This window comes from Delphinapterus leucas, chromosome 2, assembly GCF_059928025.1.
Source record: "Delphinapterus leucas isolate spDelLeu-1000000601 "Yukka" chromosome 2, BTC_Dleu_Yukka2, whole genome shotgun sequence".
NCBI lineage: Eukaryota > Metazoa > Chordata > Mammalia > Artiodactyla > Monodontidae > Delphinapterus > Delphinapterus leucas.
Window position 1 is genome coordinate 33305402 of NC_143130.1, and position 18813 is coordinate 33324214.

The 18813-nt window shown below is 46.0% G+C and overlaps 1 long non-coding RNA gene across 2 annotated transcripts in view; it reads right to left on the reverse strand.

Moving 5' to 3' along the window:
* The window catches only part of LOC111164685 (uncharacterized), a 73420-nt gene extending 60542 nt beyond the window's left edge, over positions 1–12878 (reverse strand). The window contains exon 1 of one of the 2 annotated variants that reach the window (XR_016391945.1): positions 11362–12878. This is a non-coding gene — a long non-coding RNA (uncharacterized LOC111164685). The remainder of the gene's footprint in view (positions 1–11361) is intronic. The other variant, XR_002642139.3, reaches the window with a different exon arrangement.
* Between the last annotated feature and the right edge of the window lie 5935 nt (positions 12879–18813).

An 18813-nucleotide genomic window follows, 5' to 3' on the forward strand; every position in this document is an offset into this window, starting at 1 on the left:
TTTCTTTCTACTTTTTCTCCCTTTTATTCTGAGCCATGTGGATGAAAGGCTCTTGGTGCTGCAGCCAGGAGTCAGTGCTGTGCCTCTGAGGTGGGAGAGGCAACTTCAGGACACTGCTCCACAAGAGACCTCCCAGCTCCACGTAATATCAAACAGCGAAAATCTCCCAGAGATCTTCATCTCAACACCAGCAGCCAGCTTCACTCAATGACCAGCAAGCTACAGGGCTGGACACCCTATGCCAAACACCTAGCAAGACAAGAACACAACCCCACCCATTAGCAGAGAAGCTGCCTAAAATCATAATAAGTCCACAGAAACCCCAAAACACACCACCAGACATGGACCTGCCCACCAGAAAGACAAGATCCAGCCCCATCCACTAGAACACAGGCACTAGTCCCCTCCACCAGGAAGCCTACACAACCCACTGAACCAACTTTAGCCACTGGGGACAGACACCAAAAACAACGGGAACTACGAACCTGCAGCCTGCAAAAAGGAGACCCCAAACACAGTAAGATAAGCAAAATGAGAAGACAGAAAAACACACAGCAGATGAAGGAGCAAGATAAAAACCCACCAGACCTAACAAATGAAGAGGAAATAGGCAGTCTCCCTGAAAAAGAATTCAGAATAATGATAGTAAAGATGATCCAAAATCTTGGAGATAGAATAGAGAAAATGCAAGAAACATTTAACAAGGACCTAGAAGAATTAAAGATTAAACAAGCAACGATGAACAACACAATAAATGAAATTAAAAATACTCTAGATGGGATCAATAGCAGAATAAGTGAGGCAGAAGAACGGATAAGTGACCTGGAAGATAAAATAGTGGAAATAACTACTGCAGAGCAGAATAAAGAAAAAAGAATGAAAAGAACTGAGGACAGTCTCAGAGACCTCTGGGACAACATTAAACGCACTAACATTCGAATCATAGGGGTTCCAGAAGAAGAAGAGAAAAAGAAAGGGACTGAGAAAATATTTGAAGAGATTATAGTTGAAAACTTCCCTAATATGGGAAAGGAAATAGTTAATCAAGTCCAGGAAGCACAGAGAGTTCCATACAGGATAAATCCAAGGAGAAATATGCCAAGACACATATTAATCAAACTGTCAAAAATTAAATACAAAGAAAACATATTAAAAGTAGCAAGGGAAAAATAACACAAAAGGGAATCCCCATAAGGTTACAGCTGATCTTTCAGCAGAAACTCTGCAAGCCAGAAGGGACTGGCAGGACATATTTAAAGTGATGAAGGAGAAAAACCTGCAACCAAGATTACTCTACCCAGCAAGGATCTCATTCAGATTTCATGGAGAAATTAAAACCTTTACAGACAAGCAAAAGCTGAGAGAGTTCAGCACCACCAAACCAGCTTTACAAAACATGCTAAAGGAACTTCTCTAGGCAGAAACACAAGAGAAGGAAAAGACCTACAATAACGAGCCCAAAACAATTAAGAAAATGGGAATAGAAAAATACATATCAATAATTACCTTTAATGTAAATGGATTAAATGCTCCCACCAAAAGACACAGATTGGCTGAGTGAATACAAAAACAAGACCCACATATATGCTGTCTACAAGAGAACCACTTCAGACCTAGAGACACATACAGACTGAAACTAAGGGGATGGAAAAAGATATTCCATGCAAATCGAAACCAAAAGAAAGCTGGAGTAGCAATTCTCATATCAGACAAAATAGACTTTAAAATAAAGACTATTACAAGAGACAAAGAAGGACACTACATAATGATCAAGGGATCTATCCAAGAAGAAGATATAACAATTGTAAATATTTATGCACCCAACATAGGAGCACCTCAATACATAAGGCAAATGCTAACAGCCATAAAAGGGGAAATTGACAGTAACACATTCATAGTAGGGGACTTTAACACCCCACTTTCACCAATGGACAGATCATCCAAAATGAAAATAAATAAGGAAACACAAGCTTTAAATGATACATTAAACAAGATGGACTTAATTTGTATTTATAGGACATTCCATCCAAAAACAACAGAATACACATTTTTCTCAAGTGCTCATAGAACATTCTCCAGGATAGATCATACCTTGTGTCAGAAGGTATGATTAAGTTTCTTGGTAAACTTAAGAAAATTGAAATTGTATCAAGTATCTTTTCAAACCACAACGCTATGAGACTAGATATTAATTACAGGAAAAGATCTGTAAAAAATACAACCACATGGAGGCTAAACAATACACTACTTAATAACGAAGTGGTCACTGAAGAAATCAAAGAGGAAATTAAAAAATACCTAGAAACAAATGACAATGGAGACATGATGACCCAAAACCTATGGGATGCAGCAAAAGCAGTTCTAAGAGGGAAGTTTATAGCAATACAATCCTACCTTAAGAAACAGGAAATATATCGAATAAACAACCTAACCTTGCACCTAAAGCAATTAGAGAAAGAAGAACAAAAAAAACCAAAGTTAGCAGAAGGAAAGAAATCATAAAGATCAGATAAGAAATAAATGAAAAAGAAATGAAGGAAACGATAGCAAAGATCAATAAAACTAAAAGCTGGTTCTTTGAGAAGATAAACAAAATTGATAAGCCATTAGCCAGACTCATCAAGAAAAAAAGGGAGAAGACTCAAATCAATAGAATTAGAAATGACAAAGGAGAAGTAACAACTGTCACTGCACAAATACAAAAGATCATGAGAGATTACTACAAGCAACTCTATGCCAATAAAATGGACACCTGGAAGAAATGGACAAATTCTTAGAAATGCATATCCTTCCAAGACTGAATCAGGAAGAAATACAAAATATGAACAGACCAATCACAAGCACTGAAATTGAAAGTGTGATTAAAAATCTTCCAACAAACAAAAGTCCAGGACCAGATGGCTTCACAGGCGAATTCTATCAAACATTTAGAGAAGAGCTAACACCTATCCTTCTCAAACTCTTCCAAAATATATGAGAGCAAGGAACACTCCCAAACTCATTCTATGAGGCCACCATCACCTTGATACCAAAACCAGACAAGGATGTCACAAAGAAAGAAAACTACAGGCCAATATCACTGATGAACATAGATGCAAAAATCCTCAACAAAATACTAGCAAACAGAATCCAACAGCACAGTAAAAGGATCATACACCATGATCAAGTGGGGTTTATTCCAGGAATGCAAGGATTCTTCACCATATTAACAAATCGAAGGAGAAAAACCATATGATCATCTCAATAGATGCAGAGAAAGCTTTCAACAAAATTCAACACCCATTTATGATAAAAACCCTGCAGAAAGTAGGCATAGAGGGAACTTTCCTCAACATAATAAAGGCCATATATGACAAACCCACAGCCAACATCATCCCCAATGGTGAAAAACTGAAAGCATTTCCACTAAGATCAGCAACTAGACAAGGTTGTCCACTCTCACCACTCTTATTCAACATAGTTTTGGAAGTTTTAGCCACAGCAATCAGAGAAGAAAAGGAAATAAAAGGAATCCAAATCGGAAAAGAAGTAAAGCTGTCCCTGTTTGTAGATGACATGATACTCTACATAGAGAATCCTAAAGATGCTACCAGAAAACTACGAGAGCTAATCAATGAATTTGGTAAAGTAGCAGGATACAAAATTAATGCACAGAAATCTCTTGCATTCCTATACACTAATGATGAAAAATCTGAAAGTGAAATCAAGAAAACACTCCCATTTACCATTGGAACAAAAAGAATAAAATATCTAGGAATAAACCCACCTAAGGAGACAAAAGACCTGTATGCAGAAAATTATAAGACAATGATGAAAGAAATTAAAGATGGTACAAATAGATGGAGAGATATACCACGTTCTTGAATTGGAAGAATCAACATTGTGAAAATGACTCTACTACCCAAAGCAATGTACAGATTCAATGCAATCCCTATCAAACTACCACTGGCATTTTTCACAGAACTAGAACAAAAAATTTCACAATTTGTATGGAAACACAAAAGACCCCGAATAGCCAAAGCAATCTTGAGAACGAAAAATAGAGTTGGAGGAATCAGGCTCCCTGACTTCAGACTATAGTACAAAGGTACAGTAATCAAGACAGTATGGTACTGGCACAAAAACAGAAATATAGATCAATGGTACAGGATAGAAAGCCCAGAAATAAACCAACGCACATATGGTCACCTTATCTTTGATAAAGGAGGCAAGGATATACAACAGAGAAAAGACAGCCTCTTCAGTACGTGGTGCTGGGAAAACTGGACAGGTACATGTAAAAATAGAAGATTAGATCACTCCCTAACACCACACACAAAAATAAGCTCAAAATGGATTAAAGACCTAAATATAGGGCCAGACACTATAAAATTCTTAAAGGAAAACATAGGCAGAACACTCTATGACATAAATCACAGCAAGATCCTTTTTGACGCACCTCCTAGAGAAATGGAAATAGAAACAAAAATAAACAAATGGGACCTAATGAAACTTCAAAGCTTTTGCACAGCAAAGGAAACCATAAACAAGACCAAAAGACAACCCTCAGCATGGGAGAAAATATTTGCAAATGAAGCAACTGACAAAGGATTCATCTCCAAAATTTATAAGCAGCTCATGCAGCTCAGTAACAAAAAAAACAAACAACCCAATCCAAAAATGGGCAGAAGACCTAAATAGACATTTCTCCAAAGAAGATATACAGACTGCCAACAAACACATGAAAGAATGCTCAACATCATTAATCATTAGAGAAATGAAAATCGAAACTATAATAAGATATCATCTCACACCAGTCAGAATGGCCATCATCAAAAAATCTAGAAACAATAAATGCTGGAGAGGGTGTGGAGAAAAGGGAACACTCTTGCACTGCTGGTGGGAATGTGAATTGGTACAGCCACTATGGAGAACAGTATGGAGGTTCCTTAAAAAACTACAAATAGAACTACCATATGACCCAGCAATCCCACTACTGGGCATATACCCTGAGAAAACCATAATTCAAAAAGAGTCATGTACCAAAATGTTCATTGCAGCTCTATTTACAATAGCCCGGAGACGGAAACAACCTAAGTGTCCATCATCAGATGAATGGATAAAAAGATGTGGCACATATATACAATGGAATATTACTCAGCCATAAAAAGAAACGAAATTGAGCTATTTGTAATGAGGTGGATAGACCTAGAGTCTGTCATACAGAGTGAAGTAAGTCAAAAAGAAAAAGCCAAATGCCGTATGCTAACACATATATATGGAATTTAAGGGAAAAAAATGTCATGAAGAACCTAGGGGTATGACAGGAATAAAGACACAGACCTACTAGAGAATGGACTTGAGGATATGGGGAGGGGGAAGGGTGAGCTGTGACAGGGCGAGAGAGAGGCGTGGACATGTATACACTAACAAACGTAAGGTAGATAGCTAGTGGGAAGCAGCCACATAGCACAGGGAGATCAGCTCGGTGCTTTGTGACCACCTGGAGGGGTGGGATAGGGAGGGTGGGAGGGAGGGAGACGCAAGAGGGAAGAGATATGGGAACATATGTATATGTATAACTGATTCACTTTGTTATAAAGCAGAAACTAACTCACCATTGTAAAGCAATTATACTCCAATAAAGATGTTAAAAAAAATTCAAAAAAAAAAAAATAAAGTGGAAACGTGTGAATCCGGGTCAAGTCAGTGCATGTTTACTGACTGGCCTCCCTGGGCCCAGCTGTGTCTGGCACCAGGCGGCTGTGTAGTGAGCATGACTGTCTCTGCCCTGAAGACCCCAGTTAGTGAACATCCAGATGCCCTCAATCCCGGTCTGCTGCCCCCCTGCCCCCCTTCATCTGGGTCTCAAGCTCCCGCACTGACCTCAGTTGCACCTTCCTCCCCCACCTCCTTCAATTTTAATTTTTTTTTAACTTGGAAGCCGTGTCACGACGGTGCCCCTCAGTAGTGAGAAACTCAGTCACCACTTCAGCAGTGGGATCCACTTGTCGTGCCTGAGCTGAGACTGGACAGGATGGAAACATAGGACTCGGAGGAGGAGACGGCTCAGGGGCTGGGCCTCGGGGCAGGCAGAGGGGAGGCAGGGAGAGAGAGGAGGAGGTCACGGCAGGATGAGGTGAGTCTGGGGGCTCCCAGGGTCACCTCCTGTCACTTCCTGCTGCTCCCGCCTCAACACGGGAGCCTGAATCCCATGCTGCATCACACCTGCAGGCCCTCACATGACTGGGCCTCCAGCAGGAGCCCCTCTCCTCTACTCACCAGCAGCAACACCCTCACCCTTCAAGACCCTGCTCTTCTGAGGGCTTGTCCCTGACCCTGCCTTCCCGGGGCACCCGTCCCACTGTGACCCACTCACCCGTTCTGCATTCACCTCTCCTGGTTGTCACGGCCTAAGGATGCCCTGACACCCCGGGACATGGTCTGCTTCTCAGGACAAGCTGAGAGACCAGCAGACCTCGGTTATAAGCTCTAAGTTTGCGTGACCCTGGGCAAATCCCTTATCCCCTGGGAGGCTCCGTCTCTCACTGTAAAGGGGTCTGGCAGTGGCCACCCCACAGCGACAGTCAGCTGCTGGACCTGCCAGAGGAGAAACAGGGCCGGGGGCCTGTGGCTGTGACCTTCAGGGCTGACCCAGGAAGCGGGCCTCGGCATGGCCAGGGTTTGCAGAAAGCCTGGGTGCAGTGATGCATGAGGGGGTGGGAGAAGGGCAGAGGTTAGGGGGCAGCTTTGGAGCCAGAAGACAGGGCATCCAAGGGACACTTTCCAGAGCCCATGGCCCTTGGCCTCTCCCACTCCCATCCCTTCCTGGCTGCCTTCAGAGGACATGCGAGGAACCCCTCTTTTGAAGGCTACACTCTCAGCCCATTTATCCCGTCTGCCCGGCATTCAGGGCAGGCTGCACATGACTGTGGTCCTCATGTGCCTTGTGAAGCAGTGAGGGCTGGAGGGAGGACTGCAAACTCAGATGTCTCCAGGGGCCAGGCAAGGAGAGGCTGGGGGAGGGCCTGGGCCCGGGGGAATCTTAGGGGGTGGTGGGGACTGTGATGAGCTGGGGACACAAGCTCCGTCCAGAGAGGGCTCCCACTCAGCCCCAGAAGAGCTTTGCCCAGAAGAAACGTCACCCAGGAGGCCAGAACTTCTCACTTCGTATCAAAACTAACAAACTAACAAAGCTAGAAGCCTGGGCTTTTGCCTGAAATCCTCTAGTTTTTAAATGTTAGAATTAATTTAAAAAATCTAGACTTGCCCCTGAGCCCTAGTTCGAGGCCCTTGGTTTAAGACCAAGGGTGGGCTGGGCAGCCACCCTGAGGCAGGGTCCAGGCTGGATGCCCTGTCACTGCACAGCCTCTGTGCCCACGTCCCCACCCCTGCCCAGTGCCTCCTCACGGATGTTCAGGGGACAGCTTCATCCCCAGGAAGCAGCCCCCAGGTTAGGGTATGGAGGGAACAGGGCTCTTCTGGGATTGCCCTTTCCTTCAGCAGATCTTCGGCAGCTGGAGCTTTGAGACCTCTCGTGCTCGCGCGCACACACGCGCGCGCACACACACACACTGATCTAGGCCTCTACCCACCAGACTAGGCTTGCCCTTCGTGCTGAAGAGCTGGAGTTGACCTCCCCCAGAGGAGCATCCTTGTGCAGGAGAGTGAGTGAGCCTTCCCTGCAGCCCTAAACCTGTATGGAGCACCTGCTGTGTACTTGGTCTTGGCATGGGAGCTTGGGGCATGGGGGGAGCCTGGGCATCTGACCACAAGGGACCAAATAAACCAGATGAGAAGGCAGTGATGTCAAGGGCTTCAAGGAGGAAGGAGAATACATCTGATGGGGAGGGGAGGTCAGGTGACTGGGGTGGCCTTGGAGCATCACCACCATGTGATCTGGGGGAACAGGGGACAGGTGTGCTTGGTGGAACTGCATGCACAATGGCTCAGAAGGTGTGGGGAGTAGAGGGATGGAATCCTGTACCTGTAGCCGGCCTCCTTCCCCCTTCCTCTGTAATGATGGGGCAGTTGAGAGCAGCTCTCAGTGAGCCCTCCTGGGGCCCTGTTACCAGTTCTCTATTCTAGATGAGGACACTGAGGCACAGAGAGGGCAGAGGCCACCAAAGGTCACAGAGCAGGGCCTTAGTGAGTCCTCCTGCAGCCCAGTTACAAGTTCTTTATTATACATGAGGTCTCTGAGGCACAGAGAGGGCAGTGGCTGCCTAATATCACAGAGCAGGTTCTTAGTGAGCCCTCCTGGGGCCTGTTACAAGTTCTTTATTATACATGAGGTCTCTGAGGCACAGAGAGTTCACTGTCCTCCCAAGGTCTCAGAGCTCGGTCTTAGCGCGCCCTTCTGGGAGGGGGTCCTGTTACTAGTTCTCCATTACAGACGAGGACACTGAGGCACAGAGAGGGCAGTGGCTGCCCAAGGTCACAGAGCAGGGTCTTTGTGAGTTTTCCTGGAGGCCCTGTTACTAGTACTCTGTTACAGCCAAGGACACTGAGGCGCATAGAAGGAGCAGGGAAGCCCTGCTATCACCCAGGCCCCACTGCCTGTGTCCTTCACGACCGGCTTTATGCTGCCAGCAGGGCTGCAGGCCTGGAGTGGACGTGGAAGGCAGTTCACTGCAGCATTATTTACAATAACCAAGATATGGATGTAGCCGAGCAGGACCCTATGGGGCCTTCCCGGGACAGACCCCTCCCCCATATTCTCTGCTGTAGCTCCTCTCTGAAGTAGCCAGATAATAGTATGTCATGCATGTTTCCTGAGTTTTTCAGATGCTAAAAACCCTCACCAAGTGGAAAAAATTAACTACTTTATGATCATGAGCCCCCAGACCTACTAGCACCTAAGGACTGATAAAGTTAACCCCTGTGACACCTCACCATTGACCAATCAGAGAATCGTGTACAAGCTGATCACACGCCCTGTGACACCCCCCCCCCCCCACCTAGCCTTTAAAAATGCTTTGCTGGGCTTCTCTGGTGGCGCAGTGGTTGAGAGTCCGCCTGCCGATGCAGGGGACATGGGCTCGTGCCCCGGTTGGGGAAGATCCCACATGCCGTGGAGTGGCTAGGCCCGTGAGCCATGGCCGCTGAGCCTGCGCGTCCTGAGCCTGTGCTCCGCAACGGGAGAGGCCACAACAGTGAGAGGCCACAACGGCGAGAGGCCTGCATACCACAAAAAAAAAAAAAAAAAAAAAAAAATGCTTTGCTGAAACCCTTTGGGGAGTTCGGGATTTTGGGGGCATGAGCCACTCGTCTCCTTGCTGGCCCTACAATAAACCTTTCTCTGCTTCACACTCTGGTGTTTGTTTGGCTTCACTGTGCATCGGGCACATGGACTTGTGTTCAGTAACATGGAAACCTAGGTGTCCATCGACACATGAATGGGTGAAGAAAATGTGACATATATATATATATATATAAATACATATATAATGGAATCTTATTCAGCCATAAAAAAGAAGGAAATCTTGCCATTTGCAACAAGGATGGACCTTGAGGGCATTATGCTAAGTGAAATAAGTCAGACAGAGAAAGATACTTACAACCTCACTCACAGAGTTGAAAAAATAAACCAAACTCATAGAAACAGAGAACAGGATGGTGATTACCAGAGGCTGGGTGTTGAGGCGGCTGGTGAAATGGGCAAAGAGGGTCAAAAGGCACAAACTTCCAGCTGTAAGATACACAAGCCCTGGGGATGTATGTACAGCAAAGTGACTGTGGTCAACATCACTGTGCTGTGTATGTGAAAGTTGCAAAGAGAGAAGATCTTCAAAGTTCTCATCACAAGAAAAATAATCTGTAGCTGTGTGTGGTGGTGATGGTAACTAAACTTACTGTGGTGATCATTTCATAATATGTACATATATCAAATCATGACGCTGGACGCCTAAAACTAACAGTGTTATGTGACAATCATACCCAATATCTATATCTCAGCAATCAGGGGTGAGAGCGTGGACAACCTGTTGCCGAAGCTGCGTTTGCTCTACAACAGCAGAGGGCTGGGAAATAATTTTTGGGAAAAGTGTGCCGATCCTGGCCCGGAAGACAGTGGTTTAGCAGCAACAACAGCGTGCCTGGGTGCACGCTCAGCCCAGCCAACCCCTGTGCTCTACCTGTCATCCCATTTAATCCCCTCCCCATCCTAAGAGGGAGAGGCTTCAATATTCCCATTTTACAGATGAGAAAACGGAGGCCCAAGTGTTGGAGCCAGCTTTGAACCAGTGTTGTGATTTCAAAGTCACATCTCAACCCAGATTTCTAGGTGGGGGTCCAGGCACTGGGGACCCTCCCTCTTCCACACTTAGAGCTGTGCTCCAGGGCCCACCATCCCAGAGGCTGCTGGATGAACACATTTAATCCACTTATTCTGCACCCACTCAGCGCTTGGCTGCTGCTCTCCTGCTGCTTCGGACACTTCAGCCGGCTGAGGTTGTACAGGTTACTCATCACCACCTGCCCACCCTGCCCTCCTGTGGGGCAGGGCCCTCCTTGCCTCGTTATTCTAAATCCTTAGCTCAAAAAATCTGCAGAACTGCATTAAAGGAGCCCTGCTCGCCTGTGTGGAGGCCTTGACAAGGGGAAGGGAGGGGAAGTTTTGGGGTGGCCTCTTATACTGAAGGGACATGAAAAGGGACACTATTTATGTCCCTAATGGGACTCAATGTGAAGCTAAGAGCTTTGTCCCATAGAGAAATAAAAGCCCCCCACCCTTCACCTGTGAAAGCAGCTCAGGCGCTATGGTACCCTGTCTGCCTGTCTGGCCCGTCCATATTTGATCTGTGAACACCTCCGGGGCAGGCCTCTGCCTTCTCCTCTCTGTGCCCCCTGAGCCTGCACACCGTGGGCCTTCAGAGCCTCAGGGACCTCACCCCACCCCGACCATGGCCAGAAGCCTCCAGCCATCAAAATGCCTGTGGAGTCACTTTGGCCCAAGCACTGCTGGGTACCTTAGCCCCGTCTAAAGAACAAGCCATACCATGTGGCTTCCCCAGAGTTCAAGCAGCAGGATCTGGGGGTTCTGTCTGGCTCCACATTTCCTCACTGTAGCCCAGTTACCTCCCTTCTCTGAGCCCCAGTCTTGTCCTCTAAACGGGGACATGGATTGCTACCTTAATGGGACTAATTCTGTGAGGACTAATTTGGGTGATCCTAGAATTTATAGCTGGCCCCAATAGACACCGCTTGAATCCATTCGGATCTCCAGATTAAACTGGAGTCTCCAGTGTTATCTGGAAGTTCTTCCGTGAAGCTAAACGAAACCCACACAGTTGCGGTTCCAGGGTCTCCACTTAGCCAGCTGGACAGAAAACCCAAAGTGGCTCAAACAGGCTAACAAACAAGCAGGAGAGAATGACTTACGTAATTAAGTCCACAGGTGGACGGCTTACGGCAGGGCTGCACCTGGAGCTCACGGACGTCAGCAGAAACGGTCTCTCCCCGCCTCTGGGCTCTGCTTACTGGTGTCATCCTCACGCAGGCGGCTCTACCTTGATGGGAGCAAGACGGCCACCAACTGCCACAGGCTGAGGTCAAGTCCCCTCCAACTGCCCCGGACTGACTTCGCGTCCCCTGCAGCTACCGCGGGCTGGGCAAGCGAAACACAGCTTCTCTTCCCCAGGATTCCAGCACAAGGCCCCACCCTGGGCCCTGATTGGTCACTAGCCCACCCCTGAGCCAATCACGGTGGCCAGGGAGGATGAAACATGCTGATTGGCTAGGTCGAGGTCATGTAACCATCCTCTCCGGGAAACTTGCGAGCTGTTCACCCTTTGTGTGGGGTGGGAGACAGGGTGATACGGCGAGAGCAGGGGTGAGGGACCAGCTGCTGCGTCCTCTGTGCTCAGTTTCCTGGGAGGTACCTGCTCACATCCTCCTCCCACACCCCTTTGTCCTCTGTTTACAAAAGAATTCATGATGCATTTCTTCTCTTCCCAAGCCCCGTTTCACCCACCAACACCAAAAATGAACAAGACTTCCCTGGTGGTGCAGTAGTTAAGAATCCGCCTGCCAATGCAGGGGACACGGGTTCGAGCCCTGCCGGGAAGATCCCATATGCCGCGGAGCAATTAAGCCCGTGCGCTACTGAGCCTGCGCTCTAAAGCCCGCGAGCCACAATTACTGACGCCTGCGCTCTGGAGCCTGCGTGCCGCAACGACTGACACCTGCGCACCTAGAGCCCGTGCTCCGCAACAAGAGAAGCCACCGCAATGAGAAAACAGCGCACTGCAACGAAGAGTAGCCCCCGCTCGCCCCAACTAGAGAAAGCCTGTGCGCAGCAATGAACACCCAACAGCAGCCAAAAATAAATAAATAAATTTATAAAAAAATAATAATTTAAAAAAGGGAGGATTGGGGATCCCCTTCCAGCCTCAAGGCTTGGTTTTTGTGTCCCGTTACAATCATTTATTCAGTCAACAAACATCCACTGAGCACCTACTACATGCTGCTATGGGTTCTCAGGACTGTTAGTTGTTCTGAGTAGTGGGTATCACCCAGGAGCCTCCAAAAAGGAACAAGTTTTGTGTGATGAAGCATCTGGAGGTGAGCGTCCAGTCCCGCTCTGCCACCCACCGTGTGGCCCTGAGGAATTCCTCCTCCTTTCTGGGCTTCTGCTTTCTCATCTGAAGAGGCACTGGGGAAAATGAGTTCCTGGAGCCCCCTCAGCTCTGACATGCTGTGGTTGGGTCTTAGAACATGTCTCTCCAGCTGAGTCAGCCGATGAGCACCGTGGAAAATAGCCACAACTCTCCCATGGCAGAGCTGGGCTGAGTTGAGTCCACCATCACACAGCTGTGCATCTAAATCCTTCCCCTTCATGGCTGCTGAGAGCACCCAGGGCAGAGGAGGATCAGCTCTTTCCGTGCCTGTGAAGACCCCCAGCTCTAGGTCCCTATGAGCTTGCCCAATGCTGCTGCTGCCCCAGAAAATCTTTTGGGGCATTTGTGATTCCCAAGTTCTCCCACTTGAAGTCAAGTTGGGGGCTCTCAAAGGGAAATAGAGGGAGGCCACATGGAGGGGAGGAGAGGATGGTGTGGAGGTTCCATGGAGTCCATCCATCATCCAGCTCCCTCTCTGCTTCCCTTTCTCTGTCACAGATGAAATTGGTCATGGCTCCCTGGAAGAACAGAGACCCCTGATGTGTTGGTGGGGAAGGGAGGGATCCCTGTGAGGCAGGCTCAGCGGGGAGACTGTTTTCTTCTGGACGAGTCTAGTTTCTCTTCACTCTGAACATTTGGGGACATCAATTAATACCCCTGGTCATTCTGTCACTTATTGTCAGGTCACCCTATTAATCAATCCATTTGTTCCCTCCTTTATTTAGATCATGCTGGTTTTTTTTTTTTTTAAGCAAGGAGGGTGATTTATGAGAAAACAGGGAACCTAAGAACAGAGAATGGATTAGCTGTCTTTCCAGAAGACTGCAGCTGCAGCTGGTGAGACATGAGATGCCAGGTCTGCTGTGTTTCTTCCACCCTCCTGGAGCCATATGTTCACTCACCTCTGCTTCCATTTGCACAGCACTAGGTCCTCCTGTCTTTAAGTCTATTGGTTTCTCTCCAGTTCCACTGCGAGGGCCCTGGTCTAAAGTACTATCCTTTGTCCTGGGAAAACTGAAATGACCTCCTAATGTTTCTCCCCACACCCACTCTGCTGTTCTCACTACAGCCAGGGTGATTTATTAAAAATGGAAAATGTACTCAGTGGTTTTCCACTGCTCCTAAGATAAACATCAAAATATTAAGCCTGGGGGCTTCCCTGGTGGCGCAGTGGTTGAGAGTCCGCCTGCCGATGCAGGGGACACGGGTTCGTGCCCTGGTCCGGGAAGATCCCACATGCTGTGGAGCGGCTGGGCCCGTGAGCCATGGCCACTGAGCCTGCGCGTCCGGAGCCTGTGCTCTGCAACGGGAGAGGCCACAACAGTAAGAGGCCTGCGTACTGCAAAAACAAAAAATCTTAAGCCTGGTGTGGAACTGGATTACGATTCGCCCACATTCAATGCACTTTGCTGTCGCTCTCCTCTCACTGGAGGATTATACAGCCCTGCCCTTTGTTTCTCCAGTCACGGCAAAGGGGTTGATGAACAGGGAAAGAAATGTGAGCACACGCTTAAGAACCAGTGCATGATTTTCCTCTTTCCCTGGCAAAGGCAGTATCCAGATAGAGACTGCTCCATCAACCCAACTCCAGAGGGAAGATGACACGGAGCAGAGCCTCGTGAGCACGTAGCATGAGTTCTTTGGTCTGGATGAAGGTTTGCTCTCTAGCCACATGTATTACATGTATTACATGGCTCTCTAGCCACATGTATTTCTTACATGTATTACATTCATATAGTTTCTCTAGAGAGGGCTGGATTTTGGTATTTCTCTTCCTTCAGGTCAGTTATGTTCTGTTAAATCCCAAGTTGTTTAGGGTCTGGTAAAATAGATTCTCTTGAGGGCAGGCTTCATTAAGAAGAATAAAATGTTGTGGGCCTATTTCAAAACAGTTTCTAGTTCCCCTGCTGGACGTGCAGCACACTGTCTCCAATTTTTCAGAGTGAGAACCTGGTAGGAATTCTGAAGCTAAGACTCACAAAAGTGGGTGAGGTTCTGGGACCCTCCCTAACACTGGGCCCCCCCTGGAGTTTGCAACTCTCACACTTGCTGCACTGAGCCTCCAGCAATTTGTCAATCGCGGTTCAGGTTTCCTCCCTGGTGTCCATGGAGGTTTCTGCTTGCACATTTCTGCTTCGGTAAATGAGATTCTTTGTACCTACCTGTCTGTCTCTCTGATTTGGGGGCCGGCAATTTGCCTGTGACCTCAATTCTTTGATAGATCTAACAAAATTTACTGATTTTCAGTTTGTTTAGTTTTTTACTTGTTGTTAGAATGGCAGCTTCCAAATTCTTCACATGCTGAACCAGAAATGAAGTCTGAATTGTTTTTTGTTCCTTTATTTCCCTGTGAAAGCTTTGCTTTATTCAATTGTTATTGATAAGTCTTTCTTCCGTTCATTCTTAGTTCCTAATTATTTTTTATACCATGATTTGTCTAATTATTCCTTCTTTGATAGATATTTGATGACATCCAGTTTCACTATTATAAACAATGCTGCAGTAAGATTCATGTATATAATTTATTACACTGATATCTAACTGCTCAGTTTGCCTTGCTTTCTTTCAAGTCAGCGAGCATGAGTCATATTTTTAACATTTCTTTTGTGGGGATTATTTGCTTTATAGGGAAGTTAATGCTGTCACTGAATAAAGACTCTCATGAAAAAACTGGACTTCAAGGTGGTCCATCTCAGTATTCTGGTAAAAAAAAGTCATGAAATTTAGTATTATGCTCATTCCATCACTTTTTAACAAATTAGTAATATTTTTTAAAGAATAAAAAAATACTTCATTCATCACAATACAATCTCTGAACAACACATCCTAAACTCAGGCTTCTGTGGAAAGAGAGTGTACGTGACAGTTAAGGGATGGGACAGACTCCAAATTTAAATTTAAATGCCTCTACTCTTTTTGTTCAGGAAAAGTATGATTTTCTTTTGCCTTTAAAACTTCTGAGTCTAGGGGCTTCAGAGAGGATGAGATATTGCTGTTGCACCTGTTTCTCTTTCACTGTAAGGCTGCATCTTATAAAGATAGTAGAATTGGACATGGTGCAATAGATATATGTGTTTTGGGTCAAACATTCAAAGTAATGAACCCATGATAGGGATCTACAACTTTGATTCTCAATAGAGAATATCCTTTGATTTCCCCGTTTCCGTCCATGATTACTAGTAGAAATTCACCCATGTGAGGAGATGTGGTTCTGCTGATGGTGTCTAGCTTGAACATCAGTAGTCAAGGCTGCCATGTCCATGGGTGGATTAGAGTTGACCTCCTGATGACCTCTGCACTTGGCCATTGACAACGGGAAAATAAGAATTTAAAACAGCTCAGTGTTAGACATACTCATTGTAGAGAGTTTGATTTGGTAAACCTAAGGGAGTACATGGAAAATGGAACAGTTTTTACCATCCATAAAATTTGCAAAATTCTGATCTTTAAAAAAATATAACACTTTTTCCCCATGTATATACAAATGAAATTTCTATCCCTCTTTATTTTTAAAATTGCTTCCATTTATCTGATGGACTTATGTTTTAATCTGGGTTATAAGAAGTGTGAAAGAACATCTTGGTCATTCAGATAAAGAAGCCATGCTTTCTTTGATTGGGGTTCTTTGATTTAATTTTTGATATTAAGCTATATGAGCTGTTTGTATATTTTGGAAATTAATCTCTTGTCGGTCACATCATTTGCAAATATTTTCTCCCAGTCTGTAGGTTGTCTTTTCGTTTTGTTTATGGTTTCCTTTGCAAAAGCTTTTAAGTTTAATTAGGTCCCATTTATTTTTATTTCCATTACTCTAGGAGATGGATCCAAAAAGATATTGCTGCGATTTATGTCAGTGTTCTGCCTGTTCTCCTCTAGGAGTTTTATAGTATCCAGTCTTACATTTAGGTCTTTAATCCATTTTGAGTTTATTTTTGTATATAGTGTGAGGTTTTCTAATTTCATTCTTTTACATGTAGCTGTCCAGTTTTCCCAGCAACACTTACTGAAGAGATTTTTTTCTCCACTGTACATTCTTGCCTCCTTTGTTGTAGAGTAATTGACCACAAATGGGTTTATTTCTCGGCTTTCTATCCTGTTCCATCGATCCATATATTTTTGTGCCAGTACCATACTGTTTCGATTATTGTAGCTTTGTAGTATAGTCTGAAGACCAGGAGCATGATTCCTCCACCTCCATTCTTTCCATCTGTTTGTATGGTTTTCAGTTTCTTTCATCAGCATCTTACAGTTTTTGGAGTACAGGTCTTTTGCCTCCTTAGGTAGGCTTATTCCTAGGTATTTTATTCTTTTTGATGCAATGGTAAATGGAATTGTTTCCTTAATTTCTCTTTCAGATACTTCATTGGTAGTGTATTGAAATGCAACAGATTTCTATGTATTAATTTTGTATCCAGCAACTTTACTGAGTTCATTGATGAGCTCTAGTAGTTTTCTGGTAGCATCTTTAGGGTTTTCTACATATAGCGTCATGTCATCTGCAAACAGTTTTACTTCTTTGGAGAGCTCAGGCAGGGAAGTGTGGATCAAGGCCAGGCTGGGGTGAGCGGTCCCTGGAGTGGAGCAGGGTTCTCAGGAGATACTTTTCTTCCTCTCTCCTTCCCTTCCCCTCTCCTCCCTCCCTCCTCGGTTGTTGGTGGAGGTTGGGGATCAGCCAGCTGGCAGGGGAGGGGGCAGCTCAGGGGCCTGTAGCCCTCTGGAATTGCTGTGGCTTTTCTGCAGTCTTGTGCTTTGGTCATGTCATGGGATTGTAAACCTTTCCCGTTGGGAGCTTTGAAAGATGAATCATGACTGGGGAGGGTGTAGGGAGGTCCATTAGGGAAATGCCCCCAAACTGATGATGGACACAGCACTAGCAATCAAAATATTGAAATCCAACCTGAGTGAAAACCAGACCCAACTCTGAGCTCACGCCAAGTACCTACTCCACTGTCAAGAGATAAAGTGTTACCACCTGGCTTTTTGAACATTATCCTCTCCATCAGAAGCTGCAAGTGTCACTCAGACACCCAGTAGGCTGGCCTCTGCCAGGGAGGCCTTTTCAGTGCCGCCAGGGGCTGAATATAAATCCTGGTTCCTGACAGCACAGGCCCTTCCTGACATGGCACAATCATCCAGAAAAATGACTTGCTAAAGAAGAGGCAGGTAAGACCACACTTTACCTCCAAAGAGAAAGAGAAGTGCTTTTTGTAATGAATCAGTAAACAGATCATAGGGGACAGCCCCTGAAGGAGTTGAAGGTGTAAGGAAGGGGTGAGCAGTAAGGCTAGAAATCCTGACTGCTATCCTCCGATGGACAGCTCCTGGGAACCTGCTAGAAGCACAGAGCCTCAGGCCCCACAAAAGACCCTGCATTCTGACAAGACCCCCAGGGTTCACAGTGCACTGGAGTTGGAGAGGCACTGGTCTAGGGTTGTACTAAGGAAATCTAAAGGCCAGGTCCTCCTGATGCCCAAGCTCCATCTCCTTTCCGAAGCTTTCTGAAGGCTCTACCCATTCTTTTCTCTTTGTTGCTACCGCACTGAGGTTTAGCCCCACTACTGTGTGAGGTTCTGTCTCCCCAGTTAGACTGTCAGCTCCTCCAAGCAGGAGTTTCTTCGTGTCCCAGGCATCCTGTATATGCCTTACACGAACAGCAACTAGTCCATCAGCAATCACCCCAAACTGTTTCAGGGCCTATTTAGAGGAGTGCTTCTCACATGTAGAAATCATCCAGGGAGCTTTAAAAAACACCACCATAAACACCAGCAGATGAGAAAAGATGGCTGGTGAAGGCACTCCCCTCCACCACCTTGATTTTTATTTATTAAAAAATTTATTATTTATAAATTTATTTTTTTTATGTATTTATTTTTGGCTACACTGGGTCTTCATTGCTGCACACGGGCTTTCTCTAGTTGCGGCGAGCGGGAGCTACTCTTCGTTGCGGAGCGCGGGCTTCTCACTGCGGTGGCTTCTCTTGTTGCAGAGCACCGTCTCTAGGTGCGCGGGCCTCAGTAGTTGTGGCATGTGGACTCAGTAGTTGTGGCACGTGGGCTCAGTAGTTGTGGCTCACGGGCTCTAGAGCGCAGGCTCAGTAGTTGTGGTGCACGGGCTTAGCTGCTCCACGGCATGTGGGATCCTCCTGGACCAGGGCTCGAACCCGTGTCCCCTGCATTGGCAGGAGGATTCTTAACCACTGTGCCACCAAGGAAGC